The sequence below is a fragment of the Pseudophryne corroboree genome, chromosome 7 (genome assembly GCF_028390025.1).
Source record: "Pseudophryne corroboree isolate aPseCor3 chromosome 7, aPseCor3.hap2, whole genome shotgun sequence".
In the NCBI taxonomy this organism is placed as follows: domain Eukaryota; kingdom Metazoa; phylum Chordata; class Amphibia; order Anura; family Myobatrachidae; genus Pseudophryne; species Pseudophryne corroboree.
The window spans coordinates 48,755,412-48,770,817 of record NC_086450.1 but is presented as its reverse complement, the minus strand read 5'-3'; the positions used below and the strand labels follow the sequence as shown (position 1 = coordinate 48,770,817).

Below are 15,406 nucleotides of genomic sequence, written 5' to 3'. Positions count from 1 at the left end.
GCAGCCACGCACCACTACTAAGACTGGGCGGAATGTAAAGTTTAGTTTTGCTGAAAATGTGGCATTGGTGCGTGAGCTGATGAAGTATCAGCGGCAGCTATTTGGGCCTGAGTCCGCCAAGGTGCCAACACGGAGGAAGACGGTGTTGTGGGCGAAAGTTGTGCTGCTGTCAATAGTGAGGGGGTGGTAAAGCGGACGGAGGACACGTGCCGCAAACGGTACTATGACATAAAGCGACGTGTCAAGTCCAAAATGGCCAAGGAGGCGAAGTCGGCTTGAAAAACCGGTGGTGGCCAGCCCTATATTGCAAGATATCTGGAGTATGAGGAGCCCATGCGGAGTGTAATACCTCCTGAAGTAGTCTCTGCAACCCATGTCCGGGATTCAGATAGGCCCAGGAAGAATGGTGAGCATGTGTATTTGCATTAACATTCTATGAGCTTATTTTTTATTTTATTTTTATTTTTTTTAATGTGTGTCATGTCACGTTGCATATTACTCCCATCTTCAAGTGTGTGTCAGCAAATACATTGTTTTGGGTAATGTTTTATACAAAAGCCAATGTAACATCTTACTTTATTGTATGTCATGTGTTTTTTCCAGTATATTTTGCATGTGTAGTTTGGACTTGGTGTGTCATTGAATTGTCCTGCAATAATGTTTTCCTTTTGGACATTTTTTGTTTTTTAATTTGGACTATGTTTTATATTTAGGTTATCCATGTGCAATGTTTCAAAAACAGTGGTTGTCATGTTAGAGGCTGGAGTAGTGGAAAGTGGTTTGGAAACCACTTACATGTGTAATGTCATAATTACAGAATGTAATATTTATTAAAAAAACACTATTTGTATGTTCAGGTTGAGTTTGTATTTGTACCGTGACACAACACTGCAGTGTAATTTTTTATTTTTTTTTGGCTCATATAGTGGTAATGTGTGTTTGGAGTGCCACATCACAGAGCAATTTATATATTGCATCTGTAATATTTTTCCTTTCATTACAAAATGAAGATGTGTGTCTTTGTGGTTGTTAATGTATGTATTTTTACTTTTGGCCTATGTCAGTGCCCTGTACATGTTTTCCTGTGTTGAACTTTCCATAGTGCATATGGCTATTGGACAATGTTTATTGTTTTATGTAGTGGTTTTTTTGTTTCCGGTCCTTATGTTTTTCTTAAAAATAAAGCAAGCATTTCTTAAAGAATACATGTTTATAAGCATAATGGGTGGATGTATCAACAATAGCATGGATACATGAGTGGTTTTTTTTTACAGTGTTTGAAAAAAGCAGTACTACTCGTCCTCCAGTAACTCCCAGCACATCTGATGATGATGACGCTGCGGAAGCAGGTAAAGTGTCCATTGTAGTATAGGGTATGTTTGTAAAGGAATGGCCATAACAAAATTTCACTTTCATTAATAGGTCCATCAAAAGAAGTCTGGAGCAGCAGAAGTGGGACTTCTGTAAGACATCACCACAAAAAAACCTGTGGCAGCAAAGAAAGCAAGGTCTGATGTCCAGGGCCAACCACAGCAGGCTACCCCGCCACGAAGATTATCGACAGTATGTTCGGTCCCCCCACTCCAAATTTTGGATACACCTCCAAGACGTCATCCACACTCCCCTCATCTTAATTGTGAGTATCTAACTGAAATAAATGTAAACAATTTTAGATCGTAATCAAACTTTTTCTTAACCGCATTAAGTCAAAACATCAAAAACTTATATACTTACCAAAGTAAGTAAAACATGAAATGGAATCCAAGCAAAATGGCCTTGTCCACATCCAGTAAAGATATGTATGTCCACTTGAGCCATACAGTAGCACATTGTGTGTAAGATGCTGCAACAGAAACTCATGTTTAATGTTTGCAAATAGTAAGGTTGTTTATCAAATTTTCACATGTGTGTTTGAGCTCACATTGCCAAATACATATAAAAACATTACTATGTTTGTTTAAGAAAAGCTATAAGGTAACACATTATGGATTACAATGTGTTTTTATGGTGGAGTATGTCTGATCTACAATAAAACTAAAGTGTTTGCTTTCACAATTAAGTAACCAGACACATTTGCCACAAACAGGCATATGTATGTATTTAAGTTATGAGTGATGATGTTGCTAGGCAGAATATCTGAAAGCAACAGTGAATGACATGTGTTCCATGTGTAGTGATTTGTTTTCATTTATCAAACATATGGATAGCTAATGGCTAATTTTTCGACATTTCAGCTTCTAGTCCTGGTAACAGCATCCCTCCGCAACAACAGCAACACAGTGACATGGAGGAGACAATTATCTTAGAAATGCAGCCATTAAGCCAAGGAATCAGCCCCCCAGCACCTGTGAGTACACCACCACAGCAAAGCACACCACCACCACAACACAGCCCAACAACACCAGTAACACAAGGCCCTGATCAGGTGTTTTGGACAATTTGGGCTAGACAGCAGGCCACTAATGAAGATTGCCTGCGTAGGCAGACACAAATGTTTGCAAGCCTACCATGTCACCAGAAGAATAACCAGAAACATGAGTAGACAAAATGAACAAACAACCAGAATTGGCAATACCATGGAACTCATGCGTACAGACATTACACAGTTCATGGGCAACTTACAGCGCATAATGGAAGAACAGCACAGACTAATGGAAGAACAGCACAGACAACAGCAAAGTTATATGAACATTTTTCAAAACAATCAAAAGATTCATGAAAGTTTATTCCGAATTGTAGACAATCAAAATGCTGCTACACGTGAACTCAATGCCACCCTCACTAACCTGAATGAAACACTCAGATCCATGCACCAACAGCAAACAAGCAGCAGTTCTGGTACGACTACTCCAAATATCACGCCAGTCTCATCACCACGAAGACACTCCACCAGAGCACGACAACATGACAGTGCTAAAGGCAAAGGGCAGGACAAGCAGGCACCCGAAAAAAATTAACACAAAACAAACAAATTTTACATTTCTGAGAAGTAATTCAAAATAGTTAGTAAGTGTATGTTTGGCAAAATATATATAACACTTAGCTCCTTGACAATTTATACAACATCATTAATTATAAGTGGTACAAACAACAGCATAAAATTTGTACGCACATTTATTCTTTACCATCTTTGTTTTCTTTTGGAGGAGGGAAATGTTGTTGGAGCTGCACATACATGTTAGCAGGAAGTAACCAGACCACTTGATTTTTTTCTAATCATTACTCTTTCTAGATTCCAATCATTCTCCTATCCTGCACACACAATCATTGCCAGGCAGCCACATATATGTTAGCAGGAAGTAACCAGACCACTTGATTTTTTTCTAATCATTACGCTTTCTAGATTTCAATCATTCTCATATCCTACAGAATTTTTTGGCTTGGGGGAGAAAAATTTCTAGTTACGCCACTGCATATGCATCTAATGCCATCTAGTAGTAGTACAGTACCACCTGCTCTTCCTGCTTGTTCCATATGCATCTAATGCCATCTAGTAGTAGTACAGTACCACCTGCTCTTCCTGCCTGCGTTATCAGCATCCAAAGCTTTATTCTAGTAGCAGAAAGACATAATATAGACTTGAGGCTATTTGGCTTATTAAATAGACAAGAAAAAAAATACAAGAGAACAAGCATTATATTCCATTGACCTGATATAAATCCATGTTGCAGCCTATAGTCAGCATTGATCACAATGTTGTTATGTGGTCAGTATAAAATAAACGGCATGGTGTGAATTATTGTAATATATATATATATCTTTGCTCATCTCCAAGTTAAGCATGACTTAGGGCAAATGCAGACACACAAAGCAGTCACAGGGCCTGACTCTAGGGGGTAGATGTTCTAAGTCTCGTGATAGATAAAGTGGACGGAGATAAAGTACCAACCAATCGGCTTCTAATTGTCATTTTTCAAACACAGCCTGTTTGGTGATTGGTTGGCACTTTATCTCTCTCTCCACAGTTAAGTACATCGCTTCCTTAGTCAGTTGCAAGAGTGTTTTTCAGAAGCAGCATACTGCGCACACGGCATAGAAAGTAATTAGGGCCTACGTATGCGAACACGCATTAATAACTGGGCGGTGACCATGCGGACGCACGTGCTGTTTAGTAGCAGTGTCAAGGTAGTGTTGTGGTAATGTTAACTCCAAAGCACGCGGATGGGACGCTGGTCTCGGATGGATTTATTGCACCCAGCATGGGGCAATATTTACTAATATTCGTGTTTGAGTCGGTTTGTGTAGTGTTTAAACTCGTTTTGTATCGGATGCATTTTCATGCAAGTTTTTGAAACTATGGGGGTCATTCCGAGTTGTTCGCTCGCAAGCTGCTTTTAGCAGCTTTGCACACGCTAAGCCGCCGCCTACCGGGAGTGAATCTTAGCTTATCAAAATTGCGAACGAAAGATTCGCAATATTGCGATAAGACATCTCTGTGCAGTTTCTGAGTAACTCGAGACTTACTCGGCATCTGCGATCAGTTCAGTGCTTGTCGTTCCTGGTTTGACGTCACAAACACACCCAGCGTTCGCCCAGACACTCCTCCGTTTCTCCAGCCACTCCCGCGTTTTCCCCCGAAACGGTAGCGTTTTTTCACACACACCCATAAAACGGCCAGTTTCCGCCCAGAAACACCCACTTCCTGTCAATCACATTACGATCACCAGAACGAGGAAAAAACCGTGAGTAAAATTCCTAACTGCATAGCAAATTTACTTGGCGCAGTCGCAGTGCGGACATTGCGCATGCGCACTAAGCGGAAAATCGCTGCGATGCGAAGAAATTAACCGAGCGAACAACTCGGAATGACCCCCTATATACGCAAAGTTACGAAGAGGTCGACTTTATGGTTTTTGTGTTTTCCGATGTCGATGCCAGTCGTTTTTTTTTGGACCATTCTCGGCCGTCATTGTCATTTGCGTACGTCTTTTGGTTGTTTTTACCGGTATTTTTTCTAAGTTAAACGCGGCAGGGTTTTTTTAAGACCCCGGCCGCATTTTCACTTTTAGTTTTGTTTTTCATCCCCGTTCGTGATTGGTTGTGTTTCAGATGTAGGAGTGTCTGTGCGCAACCATATAAATACGCCCCAAACCGTCCGCACCTCGTGGGTTTAGTTAGTGGTGAGGAGGAGGGAGGTTGTGCTGTGGAGGTAGGTGAATTTGTGGTTTGGTGAGGAGTGTTGGTAGCGATTTCTGAGTGTGGTATTGTGTTTGAAAGTCATCTTGTCATTCTTGTAGTCTTGTTTTTTGTGGTTTTGTCTCATTTTTTGTCCAAGTTATTTTTCTTTATAGTCCCTTGTCAGTGTGTGTGTGTGTGTGTGTGTGTGTGTGTGTGTGTGTGTGTGTGTGTGTGTGTGTGTTGTGTAGTGGTAGTGGAGGAGTGTGTTGTTTGTCTATTTTTTTTCTGTGTTAAGTGTTTAGACACACAATTATGTGTGACTCAGAGGTGGGTGAGGTGGAGGGTGTGAGTGAGGGGGAGGAGGTCGGTCAGGTGGAGGAGGTGGGTGAGGTTGCTACAGCAGCCTCAAGTGACAGTGATAGTGACAGTCAGACAGCTCCGCAGCCACGCACCACTACTAAGACTGGGCGGAATGTAAAGTTTAGTTTTGCTGAAAATGTGGCATTGGTGCGTGAGCTGATGAAGTATCAGCGGCAGCTATTTGGGCCTGAGTCCGCCAAGGTGCCAACACGGAGGAAGACGGTGTTGTGGGCGAAAGTTGTGCTGCTGTCAATAGTGAGGGGGTGGTAAAGCGGACGGAGGACACGTGCCGCAAACGGTACTATGACATAAAGCGACGTGTCAAGTCCAAAATGGCCAAGGAGGCGAAGTCGGCTTGAAAAACCGGTGGTGGCCAGCCCTATATTGCAAGATATCTGGAGTATGAGGAGCCCATGCGGAGTGTAATACCTCCTGAAGTAGTCTCTGCAACCCATGTCCGGGATTCAGATAGGCCCAGGAAGAATGGTGAGCATGTGTATTTGCATTAACATTCTATGAGTTTATTTTTTATTTTATTTTTATTTTTTTTAATGTGTGTCATGTCACGTTGCATATTACTCCCATCTTCAAGTGTGTGTCAGCAAATACATTGTTTTGGGTAATGTTTTATACAAAAGCCAATGTAACATCTTACTTTATTGTATGTCATGTGTTTTTTCCAGTATATTTTGCATGTGTAGTTTGGACTTGGTGTGTCATTGAATTGTCCTGCAATAATGTTTTCCTTTTGGACATTTTTTGTTTTTTAATTTGGACTATGTTTTATATTTAGGTTATCCATGTGCAATGTTTCAAAAACAGTGGTTGTCATGTTAGAGGCTGGAGTAGTGGAAAGTGGTTTGGAAACCACTTACATCTGTAATGTCATAATTACAGAATGTAATATTTATTAAAAAAACACTATTTGTATGTTCAGTTTGAGTTTGTATTTGTACCGTGACACAACACTGCAGTGTAATTTTTTATTTTTTTTTGGCTCATATAGTGGTAATGTGTGTTTGGAGTGCCACATCACAGAGCAATTTATATATTGCATCTGTAATATTTTTCCTTTCATTACAAAATGAAGATGTGTGTCTTTGTGGTTGTTAATGTATGTATTTTTACTTTTGGCCTATGTCAGTGCCCTGTACATGTTTTCCTGTGTTGAACTTTCCATAGTGCATATGGCTATTGGACAATGTTTATTGTTTTATGTAGTGGTTTTTTTGTTTCCGGTCCTTATGTTTTTCTTAAAAATAAAGCAAGCATTTCTTAAAGAATACATGTTTATAAGCATAATGGGTGGATGTATCAACAATAGCATGGATACATGAGTGTTTTTTTTTTACAGTGTTTGAAAAAAGCAGTACTACTCGTCCTCCAGTAACTCCCAGCACATCTGATGATGATGACGCTGCGGAAGCAGGTAAAGTGTCCATTGTAGTATAGGGTATGTTTGTAAAGGAATGGCCATAACAAAATTTCACTTTCATTAATAGGTCCATCAAAAGAAGTCTGGAGCAGCAGAAGTGGGACTTCTGTAAGACATCACCACAAAAAAACCTGTGGCAGCAAAGAAAGCAAGGTCTGATGTCCAGGGCCAACCACAGCAGGCTACCCCGCCACGAAGATTATCGACAGTATGTTCGGTCCCCCCACTCCAAATTTTGGATACACCTCCAAGACGTCATCCACACTCCCCTCATCTTAATTGTGAGTATCTAACTGAAATAAATGTAAACAATTTTAGATCGTAATCAAACTTTTTCTTAACCGCATTAAGTCAAAACATCAAAAACTTATATACTTACCAAAGTAAGTAAAACATGAAATGGAATCCAAGCAAAATGGCCTTGTCCACATCCAGTAAAGATATGTATGTCCACTTGAGCCATACAGTAGCACATTGTGTGTAAGATGCTGCAACAGAAACTCATGTTTAATGTTTGCAAATAGTAAGGTTGTTTATCAAATTTTCACATGTGTGTTTGAGCTCACATTGCCAAATACATATAAAAACATTACTATGTTTGTTTTAGAAAAGCTATAAGGTAACACATTATGGATTACAATGTGTTTTTATGGTGGAGCATGTCTGATCTACAATAAAACTAAAGTGTTTGCTTTCACAATTAAGTAACCAGACACATTTGCCACAAACAGGCATATGTATGTATTTAAGTTATGAGTGATGATGTTGCTAGGCAGAATATCTGAAAGCAACAGTGAATGACATGTGTTCCATGTGTAGTGATTTGTTTTCATTTATCAAACATATGGATAGCTAACGGCTAATTTTTCGACATTTCAGCTTCTAGTCCTGGTAACAGCATCCCTCCGCAACAACAGCAACACAGTGACATGAAGGAGACAATTATCTTAGAAATGCAGCCATTAAGCCAAGGAATCAGCCCCCCAGCACCTGTGAGTACACCACCACAGCAAAGCACACCACCACCACAACACAGCCCAACAACACCAGTAACACAAGGCCCTGATCAGGTGTTTTGGACAATTTGGGCTAGACAGCAGGCCACTAATGAAGATTGCCTGCGTAGGCAGACACAAATGTTTGCAAGCCTACCATGTCACCAGAAGAATAACCAGAAACATGAGTAGACAAAATGAACAAACAACCAGAATTGGCAATACCATGGAACTCATGCGTACAGACATTACACAGTTCATGGGCAACTTACAGCGCATAATGGAAGAACAGCACAGACTAATGGAAGAACAGCACAGACAACAGCAAAGTTATATGAACATTTTTCAAAACAATCAAAAGATTCATGAAAGTTCATTCCGAATTGTAGACAATCAAAATGCTGCTACACGTGAACTCAATGCCACCCTCACTAACCTGAATGAAACACTCAGATCCATGCACCAACAGCAAACAAGCAGCAGTTCTGGTACGACTACTCCAAATATCACGCCAGTCTCATCACCACGAAGACACTCCACCAGAGCACGACAACATGACAGGGCTAAAGGCAAAGGGCAGGACAAGCAGGCACCCGAAAAAAATTAACACAAAACAAACAAATTTTACATTTCTGAGAAGCAATTCAAAATAGTTAGTAAGTGTATGTTTGGCAAAATATATATAACACTTAGCTCCTTGACAATTTATACAACATCATTAATTATAAGTGGTACAAACAACAGCATAAAATTTGTACGCACATTTATTCTTTACCATCTTTGTTTTCTTTTGGAGGAGGGAAATGTTGTTGGAGCTGCACATACATGTTAGCAGGAAGTAACCAGACCACTTGATTTTTTTCTAATCATTACTCTTTCTAGATTCCAATCATTCTCCTATCCTGCACACACAATCATTGCCAGGCAGCCACATATATGTTAGCAGGAAGTAACCAGACCACTTGATTTTTTTCTAATCATTACGCTTTCTAGATTTCAATCATTCTCATATCCTACAGCCAATCCACATTACAATGTGATTGTTAACTATTTTACCTTTCTTCTATATACAACATTACAAGAATAACACAATTGAGTTGCGTAAAAAGCTTTTAATATGTTGTCATTGAATTGAGATAATTCATTGCCAAAATGAATGTCATTATTGTTGGGCCATGTTTGTGTGTGTTAAAAATGAGTAATAATGGTATTACACATGATGCAGAAACCAAAAAATAATAAATTTTTAACCACAAAAAAAACGTGTATAATAATGTATATATGTGGCAAACTGTGTATTTACTTACAAATCAGCAAGTTTACTGCAGCAAACATTCCGAAATAAATTATTTTGGATGAGAGTAAGTTTGTGTCCCTTAAATATGAGGGAGCATCACACATAGGGACACATGTATTCCTCAAGGCTAACATATTATATGTTGAGGACTGTTTATTTAGAACACAGGTTCTCAAACTCGGCCCTCAGGACCCCACACAGTGCATGTTTTGCAGGTCTCCTCACAGAATCACAAGTGACATAATTAGCTCCACCTGTGAACCTTTTAAAATGTGTATGTGAGTAATTCATACACTTGTGCTTCTACTGGGTTACCTGCAAAACATGCACTGTGTGGGGTCCTGAGGGCCGAGTTTGAGAACCTGTGCATTAGGACGTTACACACAATCATAAAGTAAAATACTAAATAAATTACTATGTGGATTATGTGTGCTTGTAATAAATTATCAGTGCAAGTTTATTAACACTTATCCAGACTTAATGCATGCCACTCATAATCTGTTGCTTTGATTTTTAAAATAAACACAATACACATGCGACATTAGTTTTGCATAAAGCGAGGGTATGTTTGTATGTCTCAAGGAGACAGACACATTCTGAGTAATGGTTTTTACAATAAAAATGAGCCAACATCTATTTATGATTACACAACAAATGAAATAGGCACACCAAACTTACCTTAGAAATAGCGAGTGATGAGCTCTTGCCTAACCTGCCTCCCTACATCTGTACTCCAAGTATCACCAGATGTCTCTAATTCCTCTGCTTGCTGGCTGCTTTCTTCATCCTCCTCCTCGTCCTCCTCCTCAACATGTGGCAGATGTTGTTGCAAACACATGTTATGAAGAAAGCAGCAGCAGAACACAATTTGAGTCACCTTCAGGGACTATACAACAAAAGGCCACCAGACTTATCCAGACACCGAAACCTAGATTTCAGCACACCAAAACATCTTTCTATCACATTCCGCGTGGACTTATGTGCATGATTGTAATTGTGTTCAGCAGGGGTATCAGGTCGGGACAATGGAGTTAGAAGCCAAGAGAAACAGCCATATCCTCCATCACCTAAAAGACAGATATAGTAACGTGATTCATGTTAAGATACAGCAACACATAAGTAACACACTGTGGGGCAGATGTATTAACCTGTAGAAGGCATAAGGACGTGATAAACCAGTGATATGTGCAAGGTAATACAGGCAGCGGACAATCTGTTCCTAAATGTTCATTTACATATTGGAGCTGATTGGCTGGTGCCTTTATCACCTTGCACATATCACTGGTTTCTCACTTCCTTATGCCTTCTACAGGTTAATATATCTGCCCCTGTATTTGGACAAAGTATACGCAGGCCTACACATATCAAATTGCATACCCAGCAGCCATCCATCTGGCATTTGTCCGTCCTTAAACTTATCAAAGAGGGATGACTGACTGAGGATGAAGGAGTCATGGCAGCCCCCAGGGTAACCAGCAACAACACTCATTATTTTGAGATTTGCATCACAAACCACCTGCACATTTGTGGAGTGTTCTTGATGGCGATTAGTATATATGTGCTGCCTGCCCCTAGGTGGTCTTAGCTGAATGTGTGTGCAATCTATGGCTCCAAGCACATTGGGCATGCCAGCCAGCTCATAGAAATCTACCCTGACGGCATGCCAATGAGACTCCTGGGTAGGGAAGCAGATTGAGGCATCGATGTGGGGCTGTAAAACAGCCAACACCTGTGTGTATATTTGAAAGAACAATAAACATGAGATTTCAGGACAGAACTGTCCACCGAGAAATTAAAAAAAAAAAAAAAAAGAAGAGGTAGTTAGGTATACATCACCTGTGTTAATATTCTCGAAAATGAGGGCTGTGAGATTCCTATGACATCCCCAGACACAGCCTGAAAGCTACCAGTAGCCATAAAGTGCAACGCAGCCAGGAGTTTGTGCAGGCCTGAGACAGAGCGAGAGCGTGCTGTCTCAGGGTCTAGGCCCAGTTTGACAAGGTCATACAGACGGAAAATATTGTTACGATTTCGACGGAACATCTGTAATGACCTTATCATCGGACAATGCGTTCAAGTTTAAACGCCCCCTAAAAAAACGAGGCCTGTGCAGCCTCTGCGGAACCTGTACAACCTGCTGACCATGTTCAGTTTGATAAAGCTAAATATTTATCTTATATAATACCCTTTATGAGGTCTAAGAACACTGTACGCTATCTACGTATGAAATACCATAAGGGTACGCACGTTGCGTAACAATCGCTTAGCCGTAGTCGAGACGCTCAAGCGTCACGTTCGCTCACGGCCAAGAGATCACTGGCAGGCACGCTATTGGCTGCTGACTAACGTAATGATTCGTTATAGCGTAGCGGACGCTCGGGACCACGAGGAGATCACCAGCGGCGCTGACGCTCACAATGTTAAACCTTTGTATCTAAACCATAAACAATGCAGTATGCTGTAAAACCTTAGTGTAGAGATAGGGTGTAGATGCAACCTAGTGTAACCTTATTAACTTACAAGCTGTTTGAGCGTCACCGACGCTCTGAGAATACTAAACACTATAAGAATTACACAGATACCTGGGCTTAGGGTCCAACGCCTAATATATATATTTTGAATGATATACTTGCAAAAGAATTAATACAAATACAAATCATACACTACAATATAACATAGACTACCTAACCAGATAACTACACAGGAAATATAATACAATTACTATTTAAGAGAAAATAAGAGAGAAAGAGGAGGGGAGAGAGAGAGAGAGAAATTGGCCCACAATAACAAGAAGATCAATATAGTTGCGGAGAAACACTTACGCACAAGGGGAAACGATCGCATGCGCCTCGATATCCAGCTCCCGATTATCAGCAATGAGAACCGTTGAAGAGAGAGAGCTGGATATGGTCGGCCTGCCTATTTATGCCCCACACACAATGCAATTCAATGGTCCCTACAATCTCATTGTTCATTGGACACAGGAATTCGGCTTCGCATTATAACCAAAGGTCATAGGTTGATTCATACAGGTGGGCTGTGACTGCTTCCAACTGTTCAGGTGGGTGGGACACTGAGTTTCCCGCCGCATGACTAAATAAGAACAAATAATAGTAAATGGACATAAACTTCTTATGTCCATAACTATTCGCACGAGCGATTAATCCGCTCCAAACCAACACCGGAATATTGCTATTTAAATACTCTTCCGATGGGTACCAAACACCAGTGTATGACCCCTGTTAGACCCTTCGTACAATACAAAGAGGGATCTCTCTGTTCAGGAACATGCTATGTTAACTAAACTTTCAGAATCTATCAAAGGGACCATGATCTACAAAATACATTATATAGTGAAAATATGTAACGATTGAGTCGCACGCTACGATCACATAAACTCTACCGTAAATACGCATACCGTGCGCCTGCGGGTGCCCGCGACTGTGAGTATGCGCACGTACGGGAGAGCGCACGCATGCGCAGCACGGACCTGTGTGAGGTGCAAATATGGTAGTGTGCATAGAGATATTTTTCTGACTTTGACAGTCCACCCTTTGGCAGTCAACAATAACTGCCACCTTCTAAAACATTTCAAAAAGAGAAAAATATATGTCAGGGGTTAATACATTTACATGGTTGGGTAGGGGAGGAGAGGATAAGGTAGGAAAAGGGTATGACCTAGTGAGATAGCAGAAGCATATGTGTATGAATCCGTGCTTGGGGGTCATGTATCATCGTGCCGTACGTGTTTTAAATCAAGCTTCGAGGTATTGCGAAGTATACATTTGAATTCCTTCTTATCCCGTGGTACGGGTCTGTGGATGGGCTGTCAAACTTTACCGAGCTCTTTTCGGCTTTGGTTGTAACAAAATGGGGGAGCACATTTTAGTTGATGATACATGAATGGGGGAGATGTGTGATTGCTGATATCTGTGCCTGTATTCCCTATCGACTATGTGTGTCATTTACCTGAGGGTTGTAGAAATGAAAAAAAAGACATAATTACGGTAAATACGGTGGTATTCTATGTCAGGTAAATGTACATTCGTCGATTGAGGTCTTGTTTGGTGTCTGTTGAATGCAGTCTTCTTTGTGCTTTTGCCCATAAGGTGCGAGCAAAAGCTGTCAATGTCCATAGATTTACAAAAGTGTTGGGCTAGCGTAATTTTAAAATTTCTAGGGAAACTGGGGATCCATGGCATAGTTCATCAAAAATCTGTGTATCAGGTTGTCAAAACTTCTTCTTTAATCTCTCTGTTGTCTGTATATCGGCTCATCAAATTCCTCGTCCAAGTGGGTCTTTTTACCTTGGAGGAAACGGAAAAACAGGTGAAAAAAACGGACCGTAGAAATCGCATTTTCATCACATCATTGTTTCTACATTTGGGTCATAAATCAAGTCCATTGGAATTACAGTTTCCTTGCTCCTTAAACTCATTACCCTAGTACGACGATTGCACCTCATTAAAGCCTGACCGCATCTAAATATCAAACCAATCGTTATGATGACACCTAAGATACATAGGAGAAACTTCCCAACATCCATTATGACTCCTTGAGCCCAGTCTCCTAAACCAGAGAACCAATTTCGCGGGTTCAACCATGACACCCAACCAGTCAGCTCATTACCTACAGCAGCAAGAGTGAGATTGTGTCTCCTGCGAAATTCCCACTTCAGTTGGAGAATATCGTCCATCTTTTGGTCTATGACCTCGACCGGGTCCTCGGTGCTATTCGTAATATATGTGCAACATTTCACGCCGTATTGTGTTGCCAGTGTGACACAATATCCGCCTGTCACTGCTGTGAGGTAATTAAGAACCATTCTATGCTGTACCAGTTCTGTTTTATAAGCCTGAAGTTCTCTTCCAGTATACCTAAACGTGTCATCATACATTTCAGTGATATTATCTAACAAATTGGCGAGCGCAGATATGTATTTATAATTCAACACTCCTCTAGCGGTGCGAGTGATGTCTAACGTGATTAGAAACTGAATCCCGGTGGATTCATGGATCATGTCAGAGGCCGGATGCTCTGTTCTTTCTATCAGGTGCCGTTTAACTACGTGCTCGTAATGGGTGTGAGTATAAGGAGTTTGGGCAACACGGTGTATGTCTTTCATTTTGTCATGTGATACAGTCATTACTTCAGGCAGTACTTTTCCAATATAACACAATCCTTCAGAGTTTGGGGCAAGCCACTTATACGCCTTTCTCCCGCATATGAAATATGCATCATCGGGGAGAACATATGGGACGGAGTAGGACATAACCATATTACACACCTTCCATGTGAAATCTCCTAACCCTAATTCTTCCATCTGCTTAGTACACGTATCAGGTTGTACGATATGTGCACAGTATCCTGGTGATACCTCTCCAACTCTCGTAATCCTATTTCCTAAGGTATACCTATACCGGAAAGATTTTCCTCTACTGGCTATGTGGCGTATAAGCTCTGTATCTGTAGGCATTCTATCTGCTCTATGCGAAAAGGTCATGGTTTGATTACTCCATGACACTTCCCAATTTCCCGGCTTTCGGGGATTGGAGATGTTAAAACATAATAGGGACCTATCCACATGGTATTGGTGGAGCTTCAAACTAGGAGGGCTGGAGATATTAAACCTCCTGTCCACCGGTCTCCCACCACTTAACTCAAGTACCTCCCCTAACGTTAAAGGAAATGGTACTAGCCCTGATTTGCTATGACCTTGAGGTACTTGAGAGCATACCCAACAATCTGTTTTATTTAACACACTACCCACTAAGGAGTGATAGTCACTCAATGGATGCCGGTCCATATGGATATTAAAACTGGATTGGCATTTCTTTATGCACCCATCCTCAATGACATTGTTACAGAGCCGACAGATACAGTTTTCTTCAGCTAACAATCCTTCACAATTCCTTCTATGGTCAATGCTATCGGATCGTTTTCTGATACTCGCCTTTGCTTGTTGATTATGTTGTTCTTGGAAAACTATGCCTCCATCTCTGTCATCAGAACCCATTCCAGAACCTCTCTCGACCTCCATGGTACTCTCGCCGGAACAGACTGCTCTGGTCAACATCATGGTCAACAGGAAAATCCGGATCACAGTCTCTTGGGGCAAGTCCATCTTGTAGGAGGAAACGGAGAAGAATGAGAAGGGGGAAAAAATAATTTGAAGGAGAGGGGATGGGAAGTTGGAGAAAA

At 40.9% G+C, this 15,406-nt stretch overlaps 2 long non-coding RNA genes across 2 annotated transcripts; both read left to right on the top strand.

The window, feature by feature from the left end:
- The first annotated feature begins 1,273 nt into the window (after window positions 1-1,273).
- On the top strand, window positions 1,274-2,462 carry LOC134943351 (uncharacterized). The gene is made up of 3 exons (XR_010181489.1): window positions 1,274-1,349; window positions 1,423-1,636; window positions 2,235-2,462. It is a non-coding gene; the product is annotated as an uncharacterized LOC134943351 (long non-coding RNA).
- Window positions 2,463-6,837: 4,375 nt separating this feature from the next.
- LOC134943350 (uncharacterized) lies at window positions 6,838-8,020 on the top strand. The gene is made up of 3 exons (XR_010181488.1): window positions 6,838-6,907; window positions 6,981-7,194; window positions 7,793-8,020. It is a non-coding gene; the product is annotated as an uncharacterized LOC134943350 (long non-coding RNA).
- The last annotated feature ends 7,386 nt before the right edge of the window (window positions 8,021-15,406 follow it).